General features: G+C 51.1%; 1 non-coding gene across 1 annotated transcript; it reads right to left on the reverse strand.

Annotated features, from left to right (window-relative positions):
- Nucleotides 1–12,984: 12,984 nt before the first annotated feature.
- Nucleotides 12,985–13,066, reverse strand: trnal-uag (transfer RNA leucine (anticodon UAG)). The gene has a single exon. It is a non-coding gene; the product is annotated as a tRNA-Leu (tRNA).
- Between the last annotated feature and the right edge of the window lie 11,456 nt (nt 13,067–24,522).

Genomic DNA, 24,522 nt, shown 5'->3' on the forward strand with positions numbered 1-24,522 from the left:
GAAGGCAAGGGGGTTTAAAGAGGGCGTAAAGGTGAGGGGAGTAATGGCGAGGGGGCGAAGGCGAGGATGGAGAAGGCGGGGATATAATGCGGAGTAGAAGGTGGGGGAGAAGGCGAGGGTGTAGATAGCAGGATGAGATGGCGAGGGTGGAGACGGTGGGGGTGATAATGCAGGGGTGAGGTGGGGGAACAAGGCGAGGGTGAAGAAGGCGGGGAGAGAAGACGGGAGCAAAGGCGGGGAGAGAAGACGAGGTGAGAGAAGGTGGGGGTGAGAAGGCCAGGGTGGAGAAGGCGAGGGTGGAGAAGGTGAGCGGGAAGAAATTGGCGGGAGAATGCATGGAGAGAAGATGAGGGCGGTGAAGCCGAGGGTGGAGATGGCGGGAAAGAAGGCGGGGAGAGAAGGCCATGGTGGAGAAGGCGGGGGAGAAGGCGGGAGAGAAAGCAAGAGGGAGAAGACTGGGGAGAAGGCGAGGGGAGAGATGGCCAGGGTGGAGAAGGCGAGGGGAGAGATGGTAAGGGTGGAGAAGGCGAGGGGAGAGAAGTCGAGAATGGAGAACGCGGGGGTGATAATGCGTGTGGAAAGGTGGGGGATCAAGGCGAGGGTGGAGAAGGCGGGGAGAGAAGGCAGGAGCAAAGGCGGGGAGAGAAGACGAGGTGGAAGAAAGTGGGGGAGAAGGCCATGGTGGAGAAGGCAAGGGTGGAGAAGGCGAGGGGGAAGAAATTGGCGGGAGAATGCGGGGAGAGACGATGAGGGTGGTGTAGCCGAGGGTGGAGATGGCGGGGGAGAAGGCGGGGAGAGAAGACGAGGGTGGAGAAGGCGGGGGAGAAGGCGGGGAGAGAAAGCAAGATGGAGAAGGGGGAGAGGCGAGGGCGGAGAAGGCGAGGGGAGAGAAGACGAGGGTGGAGAAGGCGAGGGGAGAGAAGGCAAGGGGAGAGAAGGCGAGGGTGAAGAAGGTGAGGGTGGAGAAGGCGAGGGGAGAGAAGGCTAGGGGAGAAGGCGAGGGGCGGTGAAGGCGAGGGGTTGAAGGTGAGGCAGGTGAATGCGACGAGATTTGAAGGCGAGATGGAGAAGGTGGGGAGAGAAGGCGGGGAGAGAAGGCGAGGATGAGATTGCGGGGGTGAAGGTGGGGGGAGAAGGCGAGGCTGGAGAAGGCGGGGAGAAGATGAGGGTGGTGAACGCGAGGGGGATGAAGGCAGGGGACATAGAAGGTGATGAGTGTAAACGCAGAGCACGGTGAAGGTAAGGGGGTCAGTTAAGGCGAGAGGGCAGTGAGAGTGAGGGGGTGAAGGCAAGGGTGGTGAAGGTGCGGGGGGGTGAATACGAGGGGAGAGAAGGCAGGGGAGAGAAGATGAGGGGAGAGATGGCGAGGGGGTGTGAAGGCGAGGAGTTAAACGCGAGGGGTGGTGAAGGTGAGGGGGAGCCAAGACGAGGGAGATTGAAGGAGAGCGGGATGAAGGTGAAAGGGGGGAAGGTGAGGGGCTGATGGTGTGGGGGTGTGAAGTCAAGGTGGGTTGAAGGCGAGGGGGTGAAGGTGAGGGGAGAGATGGCGAGGAGAGCGAAGGTGAGGGTGGAGAAGGTAGGGTGGTAATGCGGAGATGAATGTGGGGGGAGATGGCAGGGGCAGAAGGCGGGGAGAGAAGGTAAGTGGGGTGAAGGCGAGCGTGGAGAAGGCAGGGGAGAGAAGGCGGTGAGAGAAGGTGAGGGTGGAGAATGTGGGGGAGAAGGCGGGGTGTGAAGACGGGGAGAAGACGGGGAGAAGGCAGGGAAGGAAGGCGAGTGGGGTGAAGGCATGGAGTGAGAAGGCGAGGGGCATGAAGGCAGGGAAGAGAGAAGGCGATAGGTGAAGGAGGGGGAGGGTGAAGGTGAGGGTGTGTGTGAAGCTGAGAGGATGGTGAGGGCGAGGGGGGTGAAAGCGCAGGTGGTGAAGGTGGGGGCCGGTGAAAGCAAGTGGGAGAGCAGGCAGGGGAGAGAAGGCGGGGGAGTAGGTGGGGTGAGAAGATGAGTGTGGAGAAGGCGGGGAGAAGGCGATGGTGCAGAAGACGAGGGTGGTAAAGGCGAGGGAGAGAAGGCGTGGGGTAGAAGGCGGGGAGAACATGAGGGTGGTGAAGGTGAGGGGGATGAAGACGGGGAGAGAGAAGGCGATGGGTGTGATGGCACAGGACGGTGAAGGCAAGGGGATGTGTTAAGGTGAGAGGGTGGTGAAAGTGAGAGGGGTGAAGGCGAGGGTGGTGAAGTCTGGGGAGGGTGAATACGAGGGGAGAGAAGGCGGGCGAGAGAAGGTGAGGGGAGAGAAGGTGAGGAGTTAAAGGCGAGGGGTGGTGAAGATGAGCGGGAGCCAAGGTGAGGGAGGGTGAAGGCGAGAGGGGTGAAGGTGAGGGGGTAAAGGTGATGGGGTGAGGGTGAGGGGGTGTGAAGTCAAGTTGGGTTTAAGGCGAGGGGGTGAAGGTGAGGGGAGTGATAGCGAGGTGAGCGAAGGCGAGGAATGAGAAGGCAGGGTGAGAATGCGGGGATGAAGGTGGGGAGAGATGGCGGGGCAGAAGACGAGGAGAAAAGGTGAGTGGAGTGAAGGCAAGGGAGCGAGAAGACGAGGGGCATGAAGGCGAGGGTGGAGAAGGCAGGGGAGACAAGACGGGGAGGGAAGGTGGGGAGAAGGCGGGGGAGAAGGCGAGGTTGGAGAAGGCAGGGTGAGAATGCGGGGATGAAGGTGGGGAGGGATGGCGGGGCAGAAGGCGGGGAGAGAAGGTGAGTGGAGTGAAGGCAAGGGAACGAGAAGACGAGGGGGATTAAGGCAAGGGTGGAGAAGACAGGGGAGAGAAGACGGGGAGAGAAGGTGAGGGTGGAGAATGTGGGGGAGAACGCGGGGAGGGAAGGCGAGTGGGGTGAAGGCAAGGGAGGGAGAAGGTGAGGGACATGAAGGCAGGGGAGAGAGAAGGCGATGGGGTGAAGGAAGGGGAGGGAGGAGGCGAGGGTTTGTGTGAAGCTGAGAGGATGGTGAGGGCGAGGGGGGTGAAGGCGCAGGTGGTGAAGGCGGAGAGGGGTGAAAGCAAGTTGGAGAGAAGGCAGGGGAGAGAAGGCGGGGGTGGAGAAGGTAGGGACAGAAGGTGGGGAGAGAAGGCGAGGGTGGAGAAGGCGGGGAGAGAAGGCGGGGAGAGAAGGCGAGGGTGGAAAAGGCAGGGGAGAGAAGGCGGGGTGGTGCAGGCGGCAAGAAGGCAGGGAGAGAAGGCGAGAGTGAAGAAGGCGGAGTGAAGGTGGGGGAGAGAAGATGAGGGGGAGAGAAGTGGGGAGAAGGCGAGGGAGAAAGCGAGTGTCGTGAAGGCGAGGCTGGAGAAGCCGGCAATTGAAGGGTTGGAAGGGGTTTGAAGGGTTTGAGGAAGGGGAAGGCGAGGGGAATGATGGCGAGGGGAGCGAAGGCGAGGGTGGAGAAGGCGGGGGAGAGAAGGCGAGGGTGGAGAAGGTGGGGAGAGAAATTGGGGAGAGTAGGCGGGGAGAGATGGCGAGGGGGGTGAAGGCGCAGGTGGTGAAGGCGGAGAGGGGTGAAAGCAAGTTGGAGAGAAGGCAGGGGAGAGAAGGCGGGGGTGGAGAAGGTAGGGACAGAAGGTGGGGAGAGAAGGCGAGGGTGGAGAAGGTGGGGAGAGAAGGCGGGGAGAGAAGGCGAGGGTGGAAAAGGCAGGGGAGAGAAGGCGGGGTGGTGCAGGCGGCAAGAAGGCAGGGAGAGAAGGCGAGAGTGAAGAAGGCGGATTGAAGGTGGGGGAGAGAAGATGAGGGGGAGAGAAGTGGGGAGAAGGCGAGGGAGAAAGCGAGTGTCGTGAAGGCGAGGCTGGAGAAGCCGGCAATTGAAGGGTTGGAAGGGGTTTGAAGGGTTTGAGGAAGGGGAAGGCGAGGGGAATGATGGCGAGGGGAGCGAAGGCGAGGGTGGAGAAGGCGGGGGAGAGAAGGCGAGGGTGGAGAAGGTGGGAAGAGAAATTGGGGAGAGTAGGCGGGGAGAGATGGCGAGGGTGGAGAAGGCGGGGGTGAGAATGCGCGTGTGAAGGTGGGTGGAGAAGTTGAAGGTGGAGAAGACAAAGGTGGAGAAGGCGTGTGAGAGAAGGTGGGGAGAGAAGGGGAGAAGGTCGGGAGAGAAGACAAGGGGCGAGAAGGCGAGGGTGGAGAAGGTGAGGGTGGAGAAGGCGGGGAGAGAATGTGGGGAGAGAAGGTGGGGAGTAGGTGGCGGGTGGAGAGAGTGGGAGAGAAGTCGAGGGTGGAGAATGCACGGAGAGAAGGCGGGGAGAGAAGGTGGGGGAAAAGGTGGGGGAGAAGGTGAGTGGGGTGAAGGTAGGGGAGAGAGAAGGCGAGGGGGTGTGTGAAGGTGAGAGGATGGTGAGGGCGGGAGGGAGTGAAGGCGATGGTGGTGAAGGTGTGGGAGGGTGAAGACGAGGGGGAGAGGAGGCAGGGGATAGACGGCGGGCGAGAGAAGGTGAGGGGAGAGAGGCGATGGGAGAGAAGTTTGGGTAGAAGGTGAGGGGCGAGAAGGCAAGGGGAGATGGTGAGGGGGTGAAGGCGAGGGGTTGAAGGCGAGGTGGGGGAATGAGAGGGGATTTGAAGGCGAGGGGAGTGAAGGCGAGAGGTGTGAAGGCGAGGGGTGAAAGGCAAGGGAGCGTGAAGGCGAAGGGGGTGAAGGCCAGGTGATTGAAGGCGTGGGAGATTAAGGCGAAGGTGGGTGTAGGCGATGGGGGTTGATGGCGAGTGGATGCATAGGCAAAGGGGTGTGAAGGCGAGGAGGTGAAGGTGAGGGGCGTGAAGGTGAGGGAGGGTGAAAGCGAGTCGGTTTATGGTGAGGGCATAAAGGCGAGGGGGTGAGGGTTAGAAGGTGTGAAGGCAAGATGGATTATAAGGTAGGGCGTGAAGGCGATGGGAGTGATGGCGAGGGGAGCGAAGGTGAGGGTGGAGAAGGTGGTGGAGAGAAGGAGGCGTGAGTAGGTAAGGGTGGAAAAGGCGGGGCAGAAGGCAAGGGTGGAGACGGTGGGCAGAGAAGGCGTGGAAAAGATGGGGGAGAACGCGAGGGTGGATCAGGCGGAGGAGAAGTCGGGGAGAGAAGGCGAGGGGGAGAAGATGGGGGAGAAGTCGAGGATGGAGAAAGCGAGGATGGAGAAGGCGAGGGTGGAGGATGCGCGTGTGGAGAAGGTGAGGGAGAGAAGGCGAGTGGGAAGATGTGGGGGAGAAGGTGGTGGAGAAGGCGACGGGAGACTAGGCGGGGAGATGGCGAGGGTGGGGATTGTGGAGGGGAGAAGGCGAGGGAGAGAAGGCGAGAGTGATGAAGTGGCGAGAGAAGGCGAGGCTGAAGAAAGTGGGGGTGAAGGCAAGGGATGTGAAGGACGGGAAGGTGAAGATGAGGGGAGAGAAGGCAGAGGAGCGAAGGCGGGGTGAGAGAAAGCGAGGGGAGAGAAGGCGAGGGCAGAGAATGTTGGGGAGAAGGCAAGGCGAGAGAAGGCAAGGGGAGAAGGCAAGGGGGCTGAAGGCAAGGGATTGAAGGCGAGGCAGGTGAATGCGAAGGGATTTGAAGGCGAGGGAGTGAAGGCAAGAGGTGTGAAGGCGAGAGGGATAGGCAAGGCAGCGTGAAGGCGATGGAGCTGAAGGCGAGGGGGATTAAGGCAAGAGTGGGTGAAGGCAAGGTGGTGAAGGTGAGGGGGTGAATTCAAGGGGAGTGATGTGTGGGGGGTTGAGGGTGAGTGGGTGTGAAGGCAACGGGGTGTGAAGGCGTGGGGGTGAAGGCGAGGGAGGGTGAAGGCGAGCTGGGTGATCGTGAGAGGGTGAAGGCGAGGGTTGAGGGTGAGAGGGTTTGAAGGCAACGGGGGATTAAAGGGGAGGGCGTGAAGGCAGGGGAATGATGGCGAGGGGAGCGCAGGTGAGGGTGGAAAAGGCAGAGGAGAGAAGGTGGGTGAAAAGGCAAGGGCGGGGAAAAAGGGGATGGTAATGCGGGGGAGAAGGCAGGGGAGAAAGCGGGAGAGAAGGCCGGGAGAGAAGACAGAGGGAGAAGGCGAGGAGAAGGTGTGTGAAGAAGGCAAGGGTGGAGAAGACGGGGAGAGAAGGCGGGGCGAAAAGGCAAGGGTGGAGAAGGCGGGAGTGGTAATGTGGGGAGAAGGCAGAGGAGAAGGCAAGGGTGGAGAAGGCAGAGGAGAGAAGACGGGGAGAAGGCGATGGTGGAGAAGGCGGGGAGAGGAGGCGGGGAGATAAGACGTGGGAAGAGAAGGCGGGGAGAAGGTGGGAGGAGAAGGCAAGGGTGGAGAACTTGGGGAGAGAAGACGAGGTGGGAGAAGATTGGGGAGAAGCCGAGGCCTCAGAAAGTGACGGCGGAAAAGGCGAGGTTGGAGAAGGCGAGGTTGGAGAAGGTAAGGGAGAGAAGGCGAGGCGGAAGAAGGTGGTGGAGAAGGCGGGGGAGAATGCGGGGAGAGAAGATGAGGGTGGTGAAGCCGAGGGTGGAGAAAGCAGGGGAGAAGGCTGGGAGAGAAGGTGAGAGGGAGAAGATGGGGGAGAAGGCGAGGGTGGAGAAGGCGGTGGAGAAGTCGGGGAGAGAAGACGAGGTGGGAGAAGGTTGGGGAGAAGCCGAGGGCTGAGAAAGCGATGGCAGAGAAGGCGAAGGTGGAGAAGGCGAGGGGAGAGAAGGCGAGAGTGGAGAATGCGGAGAGAGAAGGCGAAGGTGGAGAAGGCAGGGGAGAAGGCGAGGGGTCAGATGGCGAGGGCGAAGGCGAGGGTGGAGAACGAGAGGAAGGAGAAAGCGAGGGTGGAGAAGGCGAGGGTGGAGAAGGCGAAGGTGGAGAAGGCGAGGGTGGAGAAGGCGAAGGTGGAGAAGGCGAGGGGAGAGAAGGCGAGAGTGGAGAATGCGGGGAGAGAAGGCGAAGGTGGAGAAGGCGGTGGAGAAGTCGAGGAGAGAAGACGAGGTGGGAGAAGGTTGGGGAGAAGCCGAGGGCTGAGAAAGCGATCGCGGAGAAGGCGAGGGTGGAGAAGGAGAAGGTGGAGAAAGCGAGGGGGAGAGAAAGCGAGGGAAGAGAAGGCGAGAGGAGAGAAGACATTGTGGAGAAGGTGGAGTGAGAGAAGGCGAGGGGAGAGAAGGCGAGGGGGAGAGAAGGTGAGGGATGAATAGCCGACGGGAGAGAATGCGAGTAGAGAGAAGGCGAGGGGTGGAGAAGGCGAGTTGGAGAAGGCGAGGTGGAGAGACGGCAAGGGGAGCGAAGGTGGGGGTAGAGAAGGTGCGGGTGGAGTATGCGGGGGGAGAAGGCGATTGGGGACAATGAGGGGGAGAGAAGGCGAGTGAGGCGAATGCGGCGGAGAGAAGGTGGGGGTGAAGGCGTGTGGTAAAAGGCGGGGTGAAGGCGAGGGAGAGAAGGTGGGGAGAGAAGGCGAGGAGAGAAGATGAGGGTGGAGAAGGCGGGGGAGAAGGAGGGGACAGAAGGTGAGTGGGGTGAAGGCAGGGGATAGAGAAGGCAATGCGGGTGAAGGTAGGGGATGGTGAAGGCGCGAGGGTGGGGTGAAGGAGAGGGTGTGAAGGCAAGGGTGGCGAAGGCATTGGGGAGAGAAGGCGGGGAGAGAAGGCGGGTGAGAGAATGCGAGGGGAGAGAAGGCGATGGCAGAGAAGGATAGGAGAGAATGCGAGGGGAGAGAAGGCGAGTAGGGGTGAAGGCGAGGAGTTGAAGGCGAGACGGGTGAATGTGAGGCAATTTGAAGGCGAGAGGAAAAAAGGAGCGGGACAGAAGGTGGGCAGACGGTGAGATTGCGGGTGTGAAGGTGGGGGAGAAGGCGAGGGTGGAGAAGGTGGGGAGAAGGCGAGGGTGGAGAAGACGAGGGCAGAGAAGGTTAGGGGAGAAGGCAAGGGGAGAGAAGACGAGAGGGACAAGGCGAGGGGTGGTGAAGGCGAGGGGTGGTGAAGGTGAGGATGGGTGAATGTAAGGGGGGAAGGCGAGGGGTGTGAAGTAAATGGGTGTGAAGGAGAGGGTGTTTAAGGCGATGGGGTGATAGTGAGCGGGGGTGAAGGCGAACGGTGTGAAGAAAAGGGAGTTGAAGGCGAGATGGGTTGAAGGCGTGTGGGGGTGAAGACGAGGGGGGTTGAAGGCAAGGGGTGCTGAAGGTGAGGAGATGAAGGCAAAGGGGTGAAGTCAAGGGGGTGTGAAGGCGAGGGGAAGTGAAGGCGAGGGGGGTGAAGGCTAGGCGTGTGAAGGCGATGGGGTGTGAAGGCGTGGGGGTGAAGGGCAGGGAGGGTGAAGGCGAGGGGAGTGAAGGCGAACGGGGTGAAGGTGAGGGGGAGTGAAGTTGAGGGGGGCAGAAGGCGAGGGGTGTGAAGGCGATGGGGAGAAGGCGAGGGAGAGTGAAGGCAAGGGGAGTGAAGGCAATGGGGAGAAGGCAAGGGAGGGTGAAGGCAAGGGGAGTGAAGGTGAGGGGGTGAAGGTGAGGGGGAGTGAAGGCAAAGGGTGAAGGGGAGGGAGGGTGAAGGTGAGGGGAGTGAAGGCGAGTGCGAAGGTGAGGGGCGGTGAAAGTCAGGGGGTGAAGGCGATGGGGTGAATGTGAGGGGATGTGAAGGCGAGGGGGTGAAGGTGACGGGTGTGAAGGTGAGGGGCTGTGAAGGAGACAGTGGAGAATGTGAGAGGAGAATGCGGGGATGAAAGTGAGGAGGAAGAAGACGGGGGAGAGACGACGAGGACAGAAAGCGCGGATGCAGAATGCGGGGGAAGAAGTTAGGGAGAGAAGGCGGGTAGAGAAGACTAGGGGAGCAGGCGGGGGAGAAGAAGGGGAGAAGGCGGTGCGAGAAGGCAGGGGAGAGAAGGCAGGGAGAGAAGGCGAGAGTAGAGAACGTGGGGGAGAGAATGCGAGGTGGAGAAGATGGGGCAGAGAAGACATGGACGGAAAGCGAGGGTGAAGAATGCGGGGGGAGAAGTGGGGAGAAAAGGCAGGGAGAGAAGACTAGGGGGAGCAGGCGTGGGAGAAGGAAAGGGAGAAGGTGGGGAGAGAAGGCGAGAGTGGAGAAGGCAGAGGAGAGAAGGTCGGGAGAGAAGGAAGGGGAGAGAAGGCGGGGGAGAACATGAGGGTGGAGAATGCGGGGGAGAGAAACGGGGAGACAAGGCGGGGAAGAAGGCGAGGGAGAGTAGACGAGAGGGAGAAGGCGGAGGGGAGAAGGCAAGTGAGAGAACGTGGGGCGGGATGGCAGGGTGAAGGCGAGGGAGAGAAGGCGAGGGTGGAGAATGTTGGGGAGAAGGAGAGATGAGAAGCAAGGGAGAGATGGTGCAGGAGAAGGTGGTGAGAGAAGGTGAGAGAAGAGCAGGTGAGGTGGCAGATGACGGGGAGAGAAGGAGAGGGCGAGAATGTGCGGGAGAAGGCGAGGGGGTAGAAGGTGAGAGGAGAGAAGACCAGGGGGATAGAAGACAAGGGTGGAGAGGGCGGGGAGAAGGCGAGGGAAGAGAATGTGTTAGTCAGAAGGCAGGGTGTGAAGGCGATGAGCGTAGAAGGCTGGAGCGAATTCGAAGTCAGGTTTGCAGATGGGAAAGCAAGCAAGAAAGATCTGTTCTCGTCCATGTAAAAGGCTGCTCTTGGAGAACAAGGTAGTTTTGGCCAAGATTCAAACTGGCGACCGTTCTTGTATAAGGCCAGCGCGATAACCACTACACTTCAGAACCAAACCCGGACCAGTGCTGTTGCAGCTGAGTGGCGTCCAACACTGACATTTGCAGCCATTCTGAACTTCACCTTTCTGCTTCCAATAGCTCGTTGTTGTCCAGCGTAATTGATATCTCGAAAAAGTAAAAAAAATAGGAACGTGAATTTCGCCGAGCTGGAAGTTTTTGTTGAAAACGTTTCGTCCCCTGTCTGGGTGACATCCTCACTGCTTGGGAGCCTCCTGTGAAGCGCTTCTGTGGTGTTTCCTCTGGCATTTATAGTGGCCTGTCCTTGCCACTTCCGGTTGTCAGTTTCAGCTGTCCGCTGTAGTGGCCGGTATATTGGGTCCAAGTCGATGTGTTTGTTGATGGAGTTTGTGGATGAGTACCAAGCTTCTAGGAATTCCCTGGCTGTTCTTTGTTTGGCTTGCCCTATAATAATCGTGTTGTCCCAGTCGAATTCATGTTGCTTGTCGTCTGTGTGTGTGGCGACTAGGGATAGCTGGTCGTGTCGTTTCGTGGCTAGTGGATGTTCTTGGATGCGGATCGTAAGCTGTCTTCCTGTTTGTCCTATATAGTGTTTTGCGTAGTCCTTGCATGGGATTTTGTATACTACATTAGTTTGCTCATGTTGGGTATCGGGTCCTTAGTTCTGGTGAGCTGTTGTCTGAGTGTGGCTGTTGGTTTGTATGCTGTTATGAGTCCTAGTGATCGCAGTCGTCTGGCTGTCAGATCGTAGATGTTCTTGATGTATGGTAGTGTGGCTAGTCCTTTGGGTTGTGGCATGTCCTCGTTCCGTGGTCAATCCCTTAAACATCTGTTGATAAAATTGCGAGGATATCCGTTTTTGGCGAATACCTTGGAAAGGTGTTCCTCTTCCTCTTTTTGCAGTTCTGGTGTGCTGCAGTGTGTTGTGGCCCTTTTGAATAGTGTCTTGATGCAACTTCGTTTGTGTATGTTGGGGTGGTTGCTCTCATAATTCAGGACTTGGTCTGTGTCTGTGGCTTTCCTGTCTACCTTTGTGGTGAATTCTCCGTTTGGTGTTCTCTGCATCATCACGTCTAGGAATGGGAGTTGGTTGTCCTTTTCTTCCTCTCTGTTGACCAGAGGACAACCAACTCCCATTCCTAGACGTGATGGTGCAGAGAACACCAAATGGAGAATTCACCACAAAGGTGCACAGGAAAGCCATACACACAGACCAAGTCCTGAATTATGAGAGCAACCACCCCGACATACACAAACGAAGTTGCATCAAGAAACTGTTCAAAAGGGCCACAACACACTGCAGCACACCAGAACTGCCAAAAGATGAAGAGGAACACCTATACAAGGTATTCGCCAAAAACGGATATCCTCGCAATTTTATCAACAGATGCCTAAGGGAGTGACCACGGAGCGAGGATATGCCACAACCCAAAGGATTAGCCACACTACCATATATCAAGAACATCTCCGAACTGACAGCCAGACGACTGCGATCACTAGGACTCATAACAGCACACAAACCAACAGCCACACTCAGACAAAAGCTCACCAGAACTAAGGACCCGACACCCAACATGAGCAAACTAACGTAGTATACAAAATCCCATGCAAGCACTGCACAAAACACTATATAGGACAAACAGGAAGACAGCTAACGATCCGCATCCACGAACATCAACTAGCCACGAAACGACACGACCAGCTATCCCTAGTAGCCACACACACAGACGACAAGCAACACGAATTCGACTGGGACAACACTACTATTATAGGGCAAGCCAAACAAAGAACAGCCAGGGAATTCCTAGAAGCATGGCACTCATCCACAAACTCCATCAACAAACACATCGACTTGGACCCAATGTACCGGTCACTACAGCGGACAGCTGAAACTGACAATAAGAAGCGGCAAGGACAGGCCACTATAAATGCCGGAGGAAACACCACAGAAGCGTTTCACAGGAGGCTCGCAAGCACTGAGAATGTCACCTAGACAGGGGACGAAACGTTTGCAACAAAAACTTCCAGCTCGGCGAACAGAACCACAACAACGAGCACCCGAGCTACAAATCTTCACACCAACTTTGAATAGGAACGTGGAATTGATGACAAAATGTAGACAGGGATGTTTGGACCATAGGGTAAGGTGGAATAGGCTGGGACAGTTTTTCCTGCAGCTTCATGGCTGCGACATGATCTTATGGAAGGGTTACAACAGAGTATTTACCTGTTTTACTCAAGTTGGGGCGAGTTGAAAACTCGAGAGCATAGGTTTATGGTGCGTGGGCTGTAATTGACAAAGGACCTGAGGCACCATTTCCCACACAGAAGATTGTGCGTGCATGGAATGAGCTACCGGAGGGAGTGGAGTAGGCTAGTACACTCAGTAAATTGCAAAGGTAACTGGATGAGTGTCTGGATTGGAAGGGTTTAGAGGAATAGGGGCAAAATGTTTAAAATGGGATTTTGTTTAATAATGGCTATGTGGTGAGCATGGATGAGATACACTGAAGTATCTGTTTCCACGTGGTGTACCCCAATAATGTTGTGTTGCTCAACTGGTTTAAAGGATTACTTTTTAGTGGAACTTGCCGTCGCAGTCTGTGGCACAATCATTTAATCTTTTCGACTGCTCATGGGAAAGGTAGCATTGTGAAACACTGCAGAAACGAACGACTTCCTTCCTGCCAATCGCAAAACAGAAAGCATTTAACACGGAACACAAACAAAACAGGCGAACCAAATGCGTTTTCAGACACAGCGAGCATGAATGCTAAATGTGAGACAGGCCGGGGGCATGAGCCATAAAGTAATCTCACAACTAACAACAGGGCAATTCCAAAATGCTCTTTCAAACATACTGGAGCCTGAGTGCACCACCACTTCCCAGACAATGCTGAAAAGAGAGAAAGAAAGAACACAATAAGAATGGGCCATAAAAAGTGAATTTCACCAATCACAGTCTCGATTACATTACCTTTCCCTTCCGATGTCTCCAGAACGGAAATGAAGGAAATGGGAGAAATTCAATAACATGTGACATCGCAATTCATTGGAACGATTTTCCCATTGGCAGAAAACGAAATAACGACGAGTCGAGCCACCGTAGGACTTTGTTTCACAGCAGCAATGAAATAACAGCCTCCATTCGGTTCCAGTAAACGCACAACTTGTCTGGGACAGCAGAGCTGTTTGCGATTTTCCGCGCGGGAGGCGAGCACGAGCATGACAGCACAGACACCGGAAAAGTCGGCACTTTCCCACACCACAGTTAATTGCCCGGGAAGCACACACATGTTTCTTCGGTTTTAAACAGAAATGCAGCAGGAGTCGAAACAGTATTTTAACAAGCTGCGTCGTTGGAAACGATCAGCAGAAATGGCAGCGGTGGGATTCGAACCCACGCCCCTGTCGAGACTGGAGCCTAAATCCAGCGCCTTAGACCGCTGGGCCACACTACCAGCCAGCCGCGCCGCTCATTTTCTTGCACTTCCAATTGTGATGCTGCATAACAACAGATGCAAAGTCACGTGAAAAGGGTTCCATGATCCCTCTCCGACACGCACAACTGCTGGGATGTGCCCGTCTACAATATCAATTTCGCAGCAGATAATGATAGCCCATCAATCCAGATAAATAAGCTGAGTCTATCTTCTCAGACTCTTTTCAGCTACAAATGTATCTGTGAGTGCGTGAGAACATACGATCGGTTATGATTTGGTCAAATTACCATGAGCTGCTTGACATTACTGCAATTTCGATTCTTGCTTTGCTAAATGATTTCACCCTTTGATCGAAACAGGACAGCTTTCACGTTTACACGGAACATGAAACACACAGGACTACAGGGAAAATGCACAAAGCTGAGCAGGCCGTGTTCCACATCGTACAGCGCAGCATCGTTTCAGTCACTGTGTCTGTTTTGCAGAATTAGAGTCCCAAAGAATGTTCTCCACCCTAAAACCGGAGGTAGCATTACAATCCGAGAACGACAGATCACATTGTGAGGATGCTCTGACTTCGGAGCCGGTTCGAGATGCCACTTTCCTTGCCTTTTTGCCTTAACAATGCAATTCGCTGCAGAGATGTTCACACCTGGATATGAGCCACATGGATACCAACTGAGTCGACGAGAAGCGACTCAATAAATTTTGCTAAATTCCACGGTGCTTATTAGAAATGCAGTTTCTGTTCACATCAATCTAAAAGACATTTTGTAAACGTAGTAACAGAAGTCAAAAGGTAATTAGCTCACCCCACTCCCCTCTCCGGAAGAGGTGCTAACTACCCTTGAGTGCTTTTTGTTCTCGATGTGAAGAGCTCTCACGTCTGAGTCACCTTCACACGTCTCTGGTTGCTGAGTGAATCACAAAGAAGGAATTTCACCAGAGCTGCAACTGCCTCACATCCCCACTCGCCCTCCCCGTTTACATTTTCCTGCTCGTCAGTGATTTAAAGAAAACCAAATGGATTCGATGTCATTCTGTAGCCTCGCTGTCGATTCCTCCGTTTCAGTTCCAACGTGGCTTAGATCTCGGGGCGCACCTTAATACTAGCGACGCTATGAAAAAACAGGTGCAGAGGTTCCCCTGAGAGTGTCATTTCTTTCATTGCTGTTGCTGATTGAATGAGCCACTAACGTGCGAACTGCTCCAAAACATGATTCAGGACTTCTGGTGACAACTCTCGCACGTTGAATAACGACAGACAGCTTCCAAATGATGTCTTTCATAGACGACTTTGGGGGTACATTTGACAGACCGATTAGTTCAGGAATCCGTGGTGCGCTGTGACACCAGCGCATCAGCTTCTTCCCTGTCTTGGAAACGGGCCGCCTGCGCAAGGAATGCCAATGCGGTACTGCTTTTCGTGGAAGGACCAGAAGGCCACTACACTCTCAAACAGAATGGCATATGATCACAACCAGGTTGGAGAAAAATTTACAATACTTTGCACAGTAATTAAATGGAGTTGCATTACATTTCACTACGAGAGCAGATTTGTTCAAGCAAATTCGAAGGCAGTTTGCAGATGGGAAAGCAAGCAAGAAAGCTCCGTTCTTGTCCATGTTAAATGCTGCAGTTGAAGAACAACGCAGTTTCTGCCCAGTTTCGAACTGGGGACTTTTCACGTTTTAGATGAACGCGATAACCAGTACACTACCGGAACCAGCCCCTGCCGCCATTCCTGCGGCTTTGTGGCATCCACCACCATTGCCCAGTCAATACTGAAAAGAGAGAAAGAAAGAACCTAATAAGAATGGGCCATAAAAAGTGAATTTCACCACTCACAGTCTCGATTAGTTCACAGTCTTGACTGTCCCTTCCAGGACGGAAATGAAGGATATGGGAGAAATTCAATCACATATGACACCGAAATTCATCGGAACGATTTTTCCATTCGCCAGAAAACCATTAGGGCGAGTCGAGTCACCGCAGGACTTTGTTTCACAACAGCGATGAAATAACAGTCTGCATTCGGTTCCCGTACAAACTCAACTTGCCAGGAAAGTAATGCAGCTTGAGCCCGCGATTTTCCATGTGGGAGGCGAACACGATCATGACAAGATGGACACTGACCCCGTCTCCATAAAGCAAACTCCCGATCCTCCTTATTATTTTAACACGCCGCAGCCACAGAAATTGCAGTGTGGGGACTCGAGCCTAAGCTTCTTTCATAATTGAGTTCTGAAGCAGGCGCCTCAGGCTCCTTGGCTCCCATTCATCGGGCTGATTCGGTTCGAATAGTGAAATTTCCTGTTTCTGATCCGCAGGACATCCTGCAGGATTTTCAGACAGCGCCATCCTCCCTGTGACATTTACGTGCTGGATAACCTTCTATTGTGTCATGTGTCCCGGCTTTGCCAATATCACCGTTTTTTAACTTCCTAATCCTGTTGGTCGAACTGTGATTCCAGTCAGAATCACAAATGTGTAACAAAACACCTTAGCTGTGCTGGCTCTCTACAGAGATAAATGTGCTTCTCTTTTCGTATCATTCTCTTGACTTCTCCCTGTAACTCTACATGAACATTGAATTAGTTTTTCAACAACTCGATTGAAACTGCGTCTTTGTCAATGTCAGACCCTAACTACTCCCAATGTGAAAACATCTCTCCTCATGTACATTTTTCTTCTTTTACTAATATCTTTAAAACTCTGCCGAATCGTTCTCGATCCTTTCAGGCGGAGGGAGCATTTCCCCTTCCTTATTCCCTCTGTCTAACCTACTCATGTCTTGGAAAGGTTGAACAAGGCCAGCGTTTGGCCTTCTGCTCTCCAAGGAGTCCTGTCCCAACTTTCCAAATGACCTTTATTGTTGATATTCCTCATATACCACACTATTCTCATCAACCTGTTCAGCGCTGTTTTCAATCATTTCACGTCCCCACTTCCTAAAGTTTCACACCCAGAACTGTGCGAATATCCAGATGGTGGATTTATTCAGAGTACGATTCTGTGGGTGAACATCCTCTAACACTTGTTTGACTTCCACCACATGTGGTTCTGTGCCATGCCCACTACAATGACACTTCTGACCCCAAAACTCAAAGTTATTTCAAAAGGTGCAACTTAATGATTTACATCTTTTTATCAGACAGTTGATAGGACGACTGAGCAAAAGTGAAGTCAAACAACCAAGGCTCGATGGCAACTTGAAGTAAGACATTCTCCCATGCCAGTATTAACACAAGCTGCTGAGCGAAGATCATGCCCTAGACACTCTTACATTGCCAAAACCAAACCAGTTGAGATTCGGTCAGGTCCAACTACATCCCAATTTGTTCTCAGATTTTTAAGCATCAAAGTGTTTTGAGAATATCGCCTTGACATTTTGTCTCCTTGTTCACAGAACAGTACTGTTTATCCCTTCTGTTTGGACTAAGTTGTCTCCATCGGCAGAGTATTCAGCTATTTCCCTCCACCGGCAAGCAGTGTGAGGAGAGGCAAGTGTGGTTACACTCTAAAGCTCGCTGTCATCGGCCCGGCCAGTTCCATCAGTTCCGAATCAGCAAATTTGATTGGGAGGTTCCTGCAAATATCATTTATCTGAGCCAACGATAAAGGTGTTGAGCTGGTGGGTAAGACACAAATGTACTCCGGACTCTCCACCCTCAGGTAAAGTCATGTGAGGGCATTTTTGTGCAGCCTGATTGCTGTTCAAAATCCATCTTCACACAGCAATCCTGCAGAAAGGCTTTTGTAACACTAACATCGGCTTCTTTGCTGCAATCGGGCAGCAGTGAACATCTGAACCCCAACTTTCCTAGATAAAGACAATTCGATTGAAAGTCTCACTCACTGAGAGCCATCCCCACGTCCCTGAGCTGCGGGCCTGCAGACAGTTTAACGCAGAAGATAGGGTTAAAAATGAGACTTTGTTTCACCATCAGCCACTCTGTCCCAGAGACAGGAAGAGGGACAGCATCAATCCGTGGCGTCACTCATGCGCCGATAGAAGCTGTTCAGCCCATCGAGTCCATAGCGACTCTCTGACGCTTATATAATCCCTGTGGTTATTCATAGTTAGTGATGTATGTCCTAATAATGTGGAGATGTCCCTGTATCGCAATTCTATCTCCAACAAATTGATCCAATTGTAATTCACAGCTTTTTATTTCACAGGAAGAACACTGCTGTGTGAAACGGCATGGGGAAGAACTGCAGGGCGTCATGCGCATAGAGCACTCTACAACTGATGTATCTCACCTTCACCAGTTTATTCCCAGCTCTGGCAAGAGATTTTGCGAATCAGATCAGAGCACACCGACAGAGAACAGGAAAAGATGTTCCAGAACTTCACAAGTGTGTTTCCTCATTTGTGTAAATTTCCCGTGTGTATCAGTATGAAATATTCATTTCTGATACATTGAATGAAAGGAAGCAGAAATGAAACAGCACACAATGCGTAGAATGGAGATCTATTTTCGAGAAACACTGGAGGGGGTAGTACACACACTGAAACATGGAATTGTCAACGCGTAGAGGATGTTTTCAATCCATTAATTTCATGGTTATGAGCCCAATACGCCCCACTGGGCCGCTCTGTTAGCGCTGACCACAGCAGCCTCACACAGTCTTCAGCTTTTCGTCTGGCGCGTGGCTTGTACCTCAGAGGATGATTTCAAAAGGTCTTCACTATTATTGTGTGACACACTGTAGCACAGATGTGTCCCGGCTGTGTCAATATAACCTGTGACTAACTTGCCATATTCTGTTGGTTTAACTGTGATTTCACTCAGAATCACAAAATATGTCACAGTGCAAAGTGAGGCTATGCAGCCCCCAAACAATAAGGAAATGTTCATGTCGGTCGATTTATTGACTTTATTTGATTGATTGATTATAACATGAACCTCAGTACAGTGAAAACTTTTGTTTGCGATTGGTAAAGGCAGATCATACTAATCAAGGACATGCAGATCACAGCATAAGTAAAACAAAATTTTGGACTGATTAAGGCTTTCAGGTTACTCCACACAGGACGTGCACTCGGCAAAATCCACATTAACAGGATCAGCATCATTTGGAGTTAGGGAATCCATTTCTCAGTCTTGTAACGACCTCCAAGAAGTTGCATTTGTGTGTCTTTAAGCTTTGGTGTCTTGTTCTGAACTCGAGCTTATCAAAATTATACCTTCTGAGTCAAAAATAGAACCATATGCAAAACTCCAGTACTCAAGTGTGACTTCTCACACGAACATCACCCACCCGAGGCGATATCACACCCAAGACCAACAAGCCAGAACCGCAACAGAAGCATGATCCATAAATCAGGGGAGTTTCCTTGTTTAAAAAATCGGGGTTTTCTGGTGCTTCGGAGGAAAGGCCGCACTGAGTTTTAATAACAGCTCCTTGCCATTCTGACTTCCGGTTCCCCGGAGGCTGTGCGAGCCACTTCCTTTGCAAGCGGGCTCCCATCATTAGCAGCTGGACGAACTCATCTTCAATTGGCAATTAGTGTTGTGGGAGAGAAACATGAACACGCTTTTCAGCCCACTATCAAACACGGGGTTGTGGAGCGCGGTAGGGGGTTAGAGGTAGAGGGAGTTATGGAAATTCTGGAAAGCTGCACAAAAGAGAGATCGCGCATGCACAGGACTTAATAATCTTTCGGGAACCTTGTGCAAATAACGCCATCTGAGACAGATAGAAATGTGAAGAACTGCAGGGAAAGAGAGAATCTCTCCCAGTCATCTGTGTCTTTGTCCTTCTCGAAGTCACAGCGAGGGCTCTGCTGTCTGGATCAGCATGGGATGTCACTGCAGCGAGTCCTGTCGCTCAGACACGTTGCACCTGATGTGTATAAGTTTTATCACGTTACCGACAGCTCAGAGAACAGATTTCACAGCTCACATCATCCCAGAGTGACAGGGAACAGAAGAAAGCGATTCAGACCATCATCTGACCACCTGCTGGGGAGAAAGCCGATGTGGGAGAGCAAACAGTCTCGACCAGTGCATGTTCCCAGCATTTACAATCTTGGTCTGTGTGACAACAAAAGCAGAACCAGGAACTGTTTATCTTGCTTCTTAAAACAGGCGTGAAAATGTCGCAGAGCATAGATACGTCTACCTGCTGTCAGTGAAATGATGAACAGCAGAGTACAGTTCACAGAGTATGGTCTAATCTCTGGGCTATGGGGTCAGCACGCTCCAACTGTGACCCTCCACTCACCGGATTTGAGCACAAACAAAGAAATGACTCAGTGACAAATTCTGTTGAAACGGATTCTGTGAGGAATTGAAAGCGATGGAATGAAAAGCCCCTTGAGAGCGGGATGTAACATTAACTGTGTGGGGATCGTTTTCCAGGCTGGAGGAGAGTGCGCAGTGCTGTTTCCATGGGTCAATAACACGATACATAGATTGAATCAGCGTCGAATGTTATTGTAGGGATCCCTGTCGCTTGGACACACTGCACCTTTTGTACAATGGTGCAAAAGCACGGAGGTTTTGTGTAGAGGGGACAACGTCAAAATCGTTACTGAGGCAAAATGCACAAATTAGCAAAACAACAAAGCAACCACAGAATCTGGTGTTACGTGATGGGGTAAACCCCCTCTGCTAATGGAAACCAGCAAAACAGAAAGGATTCACCCCGTGCTGCATTCTGTTAAAATTCCAGAGGCAAAGAACCAACCCAAAAATCACTACTTAAAGTTAAAAATAACAACTTTACAACTTTTATAACAGAGAATAATCAACCTACAACTCTTTTCTCTAAACCTTCTGCTCTACAATACCTTCCCTCACTCCGACCCCAATAACTTTTACAAAAAAGTTTAAATTTACAAACCAGCTAGTTGCCGAATCTTCTCTTTGTATCTTCCTCTGTAGATGTTTTTCTCGAGGTCGGTGTTGATGCAATTTTTCGATGCAATTTATATCTCCAGATAGTCACCTCTTGGAGATTTTACTGCCATCCTCCATCTGTTGGTCTTTTAGCTGCTCTCTTTGCTGTTCTTTGCCGCCCTGGTTAACTGTTTAAAATATCTGATATTTGTCTCACAAAACGTCGGATCGTTTCATTGGTTTTAACATTTTAAAATTACCAAATTTCAACTTGATTGGGACATAATTTAAACTGATTGGCCGAATTTAAATTTGATTTTTGTATCCATGTAACACGGTTCTTAGTTGTTTTGACCAAATGTTATGTTGTTGCCTTGTTCTGGACTCCTTGTGCTCGCCAGACATTTCAGCACCATTAAAAGTACATTACACCCACAACTTCATAACACTGGCATTTGCCAAGACAGTCTATTTCTCTCAACATCGCTCTCTGTCAATCTCATGTGCCTGAGATTTGAACAATCTCTGGTCTATGTTAATCAAAACTGCGCTGTTCTCCTAACCTCAGATTTAACACGCCTCCTTACTTATGTCTAACAATATTAATTTATTTAGCACTGTGTTACTTCAGCACACGTTGAGAAGAAATAAAAATGAGAACAACAGTCACCTATGTGACTGCGATTTGACCCAATGTTGCTGCAACCAACAGATCCAGCTGTAAGTGAAATAGCCTTCATCTTTCCTGTACCAGTAATGTGATTGCATAGCATAGTGGTAAGTTTTCATGAGTTGAATTAGACCCAGCATCATTTCTCAGGGCGAGATTTACTGATGAAATACACGGGGGTTGGGGGGTTCAATTTGGTTCGGAAGGATATGGTCAGAGTTCCCTTGATACAAAATCGTTAGAGACGATGGAAATTAGATTTACTGGGAGGTATAGCCACGATAAAAGAAAAGAAGGGATTTAATAAGATGGTGGAATAGATGAAGATTCACGCGACATAAATCAGGAATGACTGAGTTGTGCCCTAATGGAGGTTTTCCAGCGGATGTGAGATTAGATTAGATTACATTACAGTGTGGAAACAGGCCCTTCGGCCCAACAAGTCCACACCGACCCGCCGAAGCGAAACCCACCCATACCCCTACATTTACCCCTTACCTAACACTACGGGCAATTTAGCATGGCCAATTCACCTGACCCTGCACATCTTTTTTGGACTGTGGGAGGAAACCGGAGCACCCGGAGGAAACCCACGCAGACACAGGGAGAACGTGCAAACTCCACACAGTCAGTCGCCTGAGGCGGGAATTGAACCCGGGTCTCGGGCGCTGTGAGGCAGCAGTGCTAACCACTGTGCCACCGTGCCGCCCATGAGAGGTTGGTAAGGGTAAATAAGAGGGAAATTACCTAGTTCAGGTAAGTGTATAACGAAAGGTTAGAGCTTCAAAACCAGCGAGGAAAGACAACGAAGTTTGCAGCAGGTACTTTTTATTCTGAGATTTTGAAATCGCAGATTACTTTTCAGACAGAAAACAAAATTAGAAGATGATTCCAGCATATTTCAAAGGCCAGTTGCAGACACACAAAGAGCGAATTTAATAGGGGCAGGGATTCTGGGCTACCTGGATGGGGAGGCAAAAGTGACACACTCACAAATTGTTTAGCGTTCATTGGAAAGAAATTGCATCAGACCTGCAACTGGACATGTTAAGTGTAAGAAGAGCTGGTGGTGTTGAAAGGTGTCGCAGCTGATTCGACGTGAACTACTAAAAATTGTTAATGTACTGAGCTGTTTGTTTTAGCTTTGCATTAATTGGAAGCCGGTTACCTCAGTCCACTGGCTAAATGGTTTATGGTATAGAGTGAGACTAAGAACGTGGGATTAATTGTCGCACTCTCTCAAGTTGCCATAATGATCATCATCTCCACCACTCATGTGATCTGTAATACAATTGTAACTCCAGTGAGTAGGAATGGACCTGTCAATGTCAAGCACAATTATCTTTGCCATCTGTTGCCTTGAACATTTGTTCACAATAACCAGGAACGGGACTGAGACCTTTTAAAACTCACTGATCTCCTCCCGAAAAATCCAGCGACAAGAATTATCCTTACTCCTGTTGGAACCCTCTGTTCTGCACAGCAGCAAAACTATATGTCATGACTTTACCAGATTCGCTGACAACATTCAATCTACCCTAAGAGATAAATCGAATTCCTTTCGAACGGTTTCATGAGCTGTGTGAGTTTGCAGCAAACAGGATGATATGAAACGAGTTTAACAGCCTTTTCAAGAATGTAATCCATTGCAGTTTCAGAGATTTGAAAAACGTCATCAAGCTAAAATATCACCTCTGTTTCTTGATCCATTGATGGATAGTCACGTGGGGGATATGTGCAGTTTTACCATTAATAATTGATACCTTTCCCAAAGACAGAACAATCCCACAAATCAGAAACTGGAGTTTTAGAATCATGCTGCTTTATTCGACATTATTCTTCAACTACGCTTCAGTCTGATGCTCCAATAATTCCTGATTAACGTCAGTAAAACCAGCGTTAGGTAAGGATTGAAATTACAACTGCGGCATTTTAACACACTGTTCAGTGCCAAGAGCGGATCGGTTGCTCCACTGGAGCCGCCGGCAGCAAGCCTATAAAGTGCCCTACTCGTACCTCTGGGACCTTTGACCCGCATGTTCTACTTTTGCTGTGGTTCTGAAATTAAAGCTAAGGCAGAGGAGGAGGAACTGATATGGTTCTGTGACTATTCGATCATCAGGTTCAGGAAATGGGACACAGGAAAATGTTGACCAAAATAGACTTGATTGAAAATTGGGTTTCCGTGGGTCGCAGCGTTGTTTATAGAGAATGTTATATTATCGCTGTCACAGGGCTTCTCATTCAGTCTGCTTCAATTTAGCACAGAATTCGATTCAACCACACTTCATTAACTTCCTTCTGCAAGTTCCTACTGACAGCATGAAAGATAATGCACTCATCATCAATCTTCACCATGGCGACATCCAAGGACATGTTGCACGGTTTTCCTGAATACTGAAATTGTAACGTGTTAAGAATCCAGAGTGAGATACTGAATTTCCCAAATTCAGCATTATTACCGGGGCCAGAACTGTCCCTGAATCCCCAAAATCCACACTGCCGTTGCTCCATGTGTCCAGTTGGAAACCTGTGTGAAGGGGCATGTAGTTTGACAGAGCACCTGGAAAATCCTCCACTGTCTGATCTAAAGCTACAACAGGAGCTGTGTATTCCAGCTGTAAGAGCAGTGGGATAAAGGGGAGGCCCATGGTATTCCGTAGTGTAGATTCACAGGGTCCTCATCATATTATTGTTTAAAACCCTCTGTCAGAAACAGCACAGACAGAGAGGAATAGGAGGGGGGCATTTCGCTTGCCAGCGCTACTCCACCATTTGATGTCACCTTGTCTGACCAAACACATCAATGTCTTTTCCCAGAACATCCACATCAATATATCGCCCAAAGGGAAAAAAGGCACAGAATAAGCTGAAAAACTCTGTAACTGTGGGAGGGGGGTGTCTTTATAGACAGTGGGCTTCCGCAGTGGGTTTTGCGAATGAGAAGTCGATTCTGGGGTGATCATGTTTCAAGTGATATGATTCCCTTAAAACTCACCACCCAGAAAGTGAGGAATCTTCTCTGTTCAGTAGCAGGGAGAAGACCTCCAGACGACAGGAACTGGTGGTGAATCAGTATTCATTCAGCAGAAATCTGAACTATACTCCGATTCTGTTGTAACTCAAATCCACAAACTTTGAATCGCAATCTTAACAATTCAGTAGAAGTCCAACACGTCTTTTAATGTACCACAGAGTTGTTCTAGCCTCCATTTTACTGCATCCAAATTTACGGTGCTCAAGTCTTTCATCAAGCATTTCTTTATTCTCGCCCCAGTTTACAGTACTTGGTCCTTATCCGTGTATGGTCTAGCCCCTCAAGTGATCGGCTCAGTACTCCTGAAACATTTTAATGACCCTTCGCTTCACCACACCTTCAAATAGTGAGTTCCAGACAAACGACACTCTCAGGATGCAAACGCTCTTCCTAAATCTTCTCTGAACATCCTCTCTCTAGCGTTTCACCTATATCCCTGGTTATTAACCCTTCCCATAGAAGTTTATTCATGTATCACATATCTATCCCCTTTCTGTGCACGTTAAACAATTCCTCTCAGCTTTCTTCGCTCTCAGATAAAGAGCTCCAGTCGAGCGCATCTATCTTTGCAGTGGCGAGAATGTCGTGCTTTAAAAGCACAACAGGTCAGGCAGCATCAGAGGAGCAGGAGAATCGATGTATCGGGCATACACCCTTCATCAGGAATGAGAATTTTGAGTCGGTGTTGAGGGAGAGGAATGGGGTTGTTGGTCAGGTTGGTGAAAGCGATAGGTGAATGAAGGTGAGGGAGAAGATGGTAGTTCCGGGGTGGGGGCGAATTGATGTCCGGGTCCAGAGACCGGTGCCTATTTGGGGGCTTTGGACTGGAATAATGGGGGGACGAGGTGAAATGATGAAACTGGGGAAATACACATTTATCCCGTGTGGTTGCAAGATCCGAAGGTGGAATATGAGA

The sequence above is a fragment of the Chiloscyllium plagiosum genome, unplaced genomic scaffold (genome assembly GCF_037043375.1).
Source record: "Chiloscyllium plagiosum isolate Xiang-an unplaced genomic scaffold, Cpla_swu_hap1 HiC_scaffold_14, whole genome shotgun sequence".
Lineage (NCBI taxonomy): Eukaryota > Metazoa > Chordata > Chondrichthyes > Orectolobiformes > Hemiscylliidae > Chiloscyllium > Chiloscyllium plagiosum.